Here is a 6416-nt window from a genome sequence, read left to right as displayed (position 1 = left end):
ATAGTGCACATCACCGAACATTTATTGCACTTAACATACATTGTACATGTTGAAAAAATACACTTAGTAATAAATACAACTGTAAATAAGTGAACTGTTTACATTGAAATAACAGCAATAACTAATAAACAGTTCTGAAAATACTATAGTGCACATTAAAAAACGAAATAATATAATCAAAAAATCATTAGCTGACAAATGGCAAACTACTGTAGCAATCCTGGCATGTACCTGTGGGAGTATTGTGTGTGTGCATGGGATATTGTTGTATTGGATTAGGGAGGGATGTTTATGGGGTAGAAGGGGTGTGTGGCTTCCCCTGTCTCTGGGGTGGTATAGCTGGAGAGCGGCGATTGGGGGGTGAGTGTCACATGACCCGGGGAGGGGGTATATTAGGGGGTAGCGATGCGCCACTCAGGAAGTTGTAGCAGGAGAGCCACAACATCTCAGTGCCGTTTGTGTAAGGAACAGATTGGAGGGAAAGTGTAGGTACCTCCATGTTCACTTAATAAAGCCTCAGTTTTGTTTGAAAACTTTCGTTTTATTTTAATTTATTACACAAGTTTCCACATGTCATTGGTGCTGTGGACTGCACCCAGATCCCCATCAAGGCACCCTCAGGACCACATAAAGGAGATTTTGTAAATAGGAAGCCTTTTCACAGTATGAATGTGCAGGTGAATTTCAGAATCTTTTACAATTCTGAAATTAGTATGGCATTAATCCTAAATCAAAGGTACACACGGGCAACTGTTTGCTGGTGAATGTGTCTGTAATGCAAGGCATCTTTTAAGTATTTTACAGATGACCTGTGATGCTACCTGCCTCATCACCAACATTAAAGCCAAATGGCCAGGGTCGCTCCTTGACTTTTCAGATAATCAACATTTATGTTTGAGCAAGGTGAAGGAGCCAACTGTAATCTCAAAGCATTGATTATGTGTTTAATGTACTAATCAAGAATATATGTCTCCTAGGACAATATGATGGGATTCTCATTGGAGACAGAGGTTATTATTATTATTATTATTATTATTTTTATTTCTGGGCAGACGATCTTATCCATGGCGACTTACAACATAAGTGCAAACAAAGTGCAAAAATACAGAAGTACAAGGCATCAATCATTACAAATTCAACTTAGATCAAACATAGCAATTCAAGATAATACATTTTACAAATTCCAATTTACAATTTGCACAAGTACAGTAAGAGACTTCCTACATCCTGGACGGTGAAAGCTAAGTGCTGTCAAGATGTAGGGTTACAGACGAGGGCTACGGGAAAGGGAGCAAGGAAGAAAACAATCAAGAATGCGAGGAGCATAATAAAGCTGAAGTGCTCTCTAGCAGGGATAGAGGACTAATATTACAAGTGCTGTCGGAAGAGATGCGTCTTGAGTAAGCGCCGGAATGAGGTCAAGGACTCTGCTGTTTTGACTTCGGTGGGCAGGTCGTTCCACCACTTAGGGGCCAGGAATGAGAAGGAGAGGGCTCTGGAGGAAGGAGAGTGGAGAGGAGGCAGAGTTAGCCTTCTGGCACTGGAGGAACGCAGTGGTCTGGAGGGGATGTATGGAGAGACGAGTGACTGAAGGTAGCTTGGTGCAGTGTGGTCAAGACAGCGGTAGGTGAGGGTCAAAGTCTTGAACTGAATGCGTGCCGCTATCGGGAGCCAGTGGAGGGAGCAGAGCAGTGGAGTAGCGTGTGCAAATCGTGGCAGAGAGAATACCAGATGAGCCGCAGTGTTCTGGATGAGCTGGAGTGGGCGGGTAGTGGATGCAGGCAGGCCGGACAGGAGGGAGTTGCAGTAGTCCAGTGACTGGACAAGTAGCTGAGTTGAGTAGTCGGTGAGAAAGGGACGGATCCGGCGTATGTTGCTCAGGAAGAATCTGCAGGTGCGCGTCAGCTTGGTTATGTGCTGGGAGTAGGAGAGCGCAGGATCGAGGGTGACTCCTAGATTTTTAGCGGACGAAGAAGAAGGAGAGAGTGTGGTGGATTCCAAGGAGATCGAGATGGGGAGGTCAGCAGAAGGTGAGGAAGAGTGGGGGAAAAAGAGGAGATCTGATTTGGAGAGGTTGAGCTTGAGGTGGTGAGAGTGCATCCAGGCGGAAATGGCAGACAAGCAGGAAGAGATGCGTGAGGGGATGAGAGGGTCAGAAGAGGGAAAAGACGGGAAGATCTGGGCATCATCAGCGTAGAAGTGGTAGGAGAAACCATGGGAAGTGATGAGGGGGCCCAGGAAGCGAGTGTAGAGAGAGAACAAGAGTGGGCCCAGGACGGAGCCTTGGGGAACGCCTGTGAGGAGAGGTTGGGGGGTGGATGAGGAGCCTCGCCATGTCACTTGGTAGGAGGAGAACCAGGTGAGAGCAGTCCCAGAGATCCCAAGGTCAGCGAGGCAAGAGAGGAGGATGGAGTGATCAACAGTGTCAAATGCTGCAGAGAGGTCAAGGAGGATGAGGACTGAGGAGAGGGAGGCCGCCCGAGCACGGCTTAGGGAGTCAGTGACAGTCAGGAGAGCCGTCTCAGTGGAGTGAGCTGTGCAGAAGCCGGATTGCAGAGGATCAAGGAGTGAGTCTTGGGACAGAAAGTCCGAGAGCTGACGGTGGACTGCCCGCTCGAGAGTCTTGGAGAGGAAGGGAATTAGGGAGACAGGGCGGTAGTTCTGAGGAGAGGTGGCATCAAGGGTTGGTTTCTTGAGCAGTGGGATGACAGCAGATTGTTTAAATGCAGAGGGGAAACAGCCAGAGAGGAGTGAGGAGTTGAGGAGGGAGGAGATGAAGGGGAGAAGATCAGGAGCGGTTGCTTGGAAGAGACAAGAAGGGAGAGGGTCCAGGTCACACGTTGTGGGTTTGTGACGTAGGAGGAGAGTGGAGACTTCAGCATCTGAGAGAGGTGAGAATGAAGAAAAGGAAGCTTGGTCGGTGGGAGGTATACGTGTGATGGGAGATGAGGGTGGAGTATTGAAGAGCCTGCGGATGTCTGCAATCTTGGAGGAGAAGGAGGCTAAATCATCAGCAGTGAGAGATGGGGGAGGAGGAGGGGGAGGGGGGGCAAGAAGGGAGGAGAAGGTGGAGAAGAGTTTGCGAGGGTTGTTGATAGTGGATTATGCATGCCGGCCATTTTTCATGACACCATATCCCGACCCTGAACCCCCAGACCCACTTCAACATTGCCCTTGCCAGGACAAGAGCTCGCATCGAAATTACTTTTGACCAACTCAAGGCCAGATTTCACGTGATTCCTGACATAGCCTGCAACATCATTGTGTCTTGCACAGTGTTGCACAATATTGCTACTATAAGGAGAGGGAGAGCCCAAGTGCCCCACATTGAGATTGACGATGAAGTGGAGCCAGTTCATCTGGATCAGCAGAGTTGTCGAGCTGCAAGGGATCGCATTGCTGCCCATTATATTTTAGTTAATTGCATTTACAACATTTATTTACACTCTGATTCAGTTTGACACTAAATGCTTGACACCTTGATATTCAAGTGTAGACAATGACATGTACATTTACAAATTCACACTCACAGCCAGCTTCCTATCCAATAATTAAATTTCCTTTTCCAACTGGACATCTTTAATTCCCGGTATTGCATTTCCTGCCATTTTGAGGTAGTTTGCCATCTACTCTTGGAGATACTGCCTATAGAGGACTTTGATGTCTTCCTCTGGTTCCTTGCGAAAGACAATATGCAAATTATGGTGGCTTACAAGCAGTCCCCAGCCATGTCATTCTAACAAACACTACTATTATGGGTGCTCACCTCTTGAGTCCTTGCATGATCATGCGGTCATGTGGCCCAGGCCCCTGGAAAGGCAATGTAGACATCATGCACAGCAAAATTATTACAGATTAGATGACAAGGTAAAGTTTCTCTATAATGGTGGTGGCAGCAGAGCAGTCCAGTCACTGGAACACACATGTGATTATTCTTTCTTTAATGTTTATGAATCGAATGTGGTGCACTTACCTCCAACATAACTGCTGCAACCAGCCCCTGGGTCAGAGGAGCTGCCCCCAGCTCTCCCATCCATGGTAAGCCAATGCCTATTCTGGTCAAGGGCCAACTCCTCTGCAGCAGTGACTTAGGCTGTTACTGGCCCACCTCCAGTCCTCCTCATCTCTGAATATTTATTTGTGGCTAAAGTAGATGTATAGAATAACTTCAAGGATACAAAGCCAATTCCCAAAGTAAATTTAACCTACCACTTTGTAAGAGGTTTTTGTATTTCACTTTAACTTTCTGCCATGTCCTTTTTATGGCAAATAGGCCATTATAGTTACATGTACTGTATTTAAGCTTACTTACAGCCTGTGTTCCAACAGCCTAAAAATAATAGACAGCTAAATTATGAATATAGGTTTCAATACAGTATACTTTTGATAGCACAGAGGTGTATGTAATATCTGCTTAAGTCTGGGATAAAGTATATTGAACACTACCACATTTTGGGGTGTAGAGCAGAGTTTAGTTACCCAAGACAGATGTGACTCTGACAAAGGAGGGAACAATTGCCACCGTCACGTGACCACGCCACCCCTATTTTATTCTAGTGAGGAGGGGGTCTCTATTCCCCCACGCAGGCTTTAGCAAGATCCCAATGTACACACCACAGAGTCAATATTTAGAGTTACAACACAAGTTTATTACAATGGTTGCCAGGTGGGGCACGAAGTCCGTCGGCCTAGAGGCCCCATTACATAGACTTACACACACTAAAACTGCCTTTAATAACAGGCAATTGCACTAGCAAATACAAAAAAAAAAAAAAACCTAACTAATCATAAACAAATCCCCAATAAAACTACTCTAAAAGTAAAGCCTGTCTTGGCTCCCCCCCCCCAAAACCCAAGTTCCGGAATTAAGGTGCAAATCTGCGGTCCATTCAAGTTCTTGGTAGGTGGATTCCTAGGAGGCTTGGCAGTACAGTGCCCCCCCTCCTACTGGGACAACTCCTGGGCCAGGCACTGCAGTGCCACCAATTCTAGGCAGGGAGAGAAAAACAAGGAAAGGACATTCAGAGGGAACGCGTCATTGAGGCCAGGTAAGTGAAACCACACCTACTACAGTGGTTATTTTCCCCATTCACGTCCCTCCACTAGCCTTTTCCCCAGCGCGTCTCTCCACAGGTGTACTGCTTCCCGTCTCAGGGCCAGCTGACCACCGGGGGAAACACACCGTCTCTACCAGCTGTCAGGCAAGTAGGAAATATAGGAAAATCAGTCCCGTCTCTTCTCAAATTAACTTTCCTTTTCTCCTCAGGATACCACATGTTACACAGAGGCAGCCAGGAGCCAGGAGGGGTGCACAGCAATCATCAGCCAAAACTCATTCAAAACCAAGGAGAGAGTTTTCCCAGAAGACATCAGAGTACTTATCCTGCCATGAACAATTACCCTGTTCCCATCTGCAGCTTCCTCTGTTCCTCAAGGCTGTCTTCTAGGCTTATTCCCCATTGTCACACACCCTCCTGCCTGGCTCCCCACAGTGCTGTCCTCCTTCCTTCTCAGTCCCAGGTCTCCTTCTTCCTGCTCTCTGCACTCTTTTTAAAGCAGGTGCTCTTCAGTAGGGGTCAGGAGATGAATGAAAACAGTTGTGCAAATTAAAGGAGTGGGGGACACCGCCCAATCAGACGGGTGTGTCCTTGATTGGTGTCTGCATTGGTGAGAATGTTGTGAAAACAATTAAGTGAAAAAAAGCAAAGCAAATCAAGTGAAAATTAACAAGTAATATAACAAATACAAAAGTAATAACAAGTGAAAATAAAACCCCACAAACTCCGTAATAAAATAAACATAATAAATAACACCAATTAATAGGCAACACCAATCACCCCTCCCAGCACCTCTTGTAACACAGACACAGGACAGGCGAGAGAGAAAGCTATTTTGTTTCAGCTTAGTATTCCTAATCTTGTTTTTAGGTTTGCCTTAATTGAAGTTAACCTTATTCCTATTTTGCCTTAATTGTAGTTAATTCAGTCCAGTTGCTGTGTTGGTTAGACTAGACTGAAGGAAAGGTGGTTTAGGAATTTCGAGGGCACCTACAACTTATACAATTTCAAAGCGTGTGGCCACTACAGTGTTACGTTTGCAGAATGATTGCCTTCCTGGATAAACTCATCCAGGAAGATTTAACCTGTGAACGTTGTCAGCATTTTGAAGTCCCAGAGATCAAAGTCCGTGATCTTGAGGTTCAGCTTGCTGATCTGTGCTATATTAGTGATATGGGAGAATTGGCCAATCAGCCCATTAGAGAGATGGTGTGCACGCCAAAACCCAGGAAGGCTGGGCCCTTAGATCAGGAAAGTGTAGGTTACAGTAGGTCGTAACCACAGAAAAGGGCATGCACACAACTTAGAGATGACCCAATAGCTAGAAATGCCCAACAGGTTCCAACTGTTGGACACCGA

At 46.1% G+C, this 6416-nt stretch overlaps 1 long non-coding RNA gene across 1 annotated transcript; it reads right to left on the bottom strand.

Annotated features, from left to right (window-relative positions):
- Nucleotides 1–4627: 4627 nt before the first annotated feature.
- LOC136714529 (uncharacterized) lies at nucleotides 4628–5648 on the bottom strand. The gene is made up of 2 exons (XR_010805031.1): nucleotides 5401–5648; nucleotides 4628–5194 (listed from the first exon to the last, which is right to left on the bottom strand). It is a non-coding gene; the product is annotated as an uncharacterized LOC136714529 (long non-coding RNA).
- Between the last annotated feature and the right edge of the window lie 768 nt (nucleotides 5649–6416).

The sequence above is a fragment of the Amia ocellicauda genome, chromosome 19 (assembly GCF_036373705.1).
Source record: "Amia ocellicauda isolate fAmiCal2 chromosome 19, fAmiCal2.hap1, whole genome shotgun sequence".
NCBI lineage: Eukaryota > Metazoa > Chordata > Actinopteri > Amiiformes > Amiidae > Amia > Amia ocellicauda.
The sequence above is the reverse complement of the archived record's forward strand: the minus strand, read 5'-3'. Positions and strand labels throughout refer to the sequence as shown.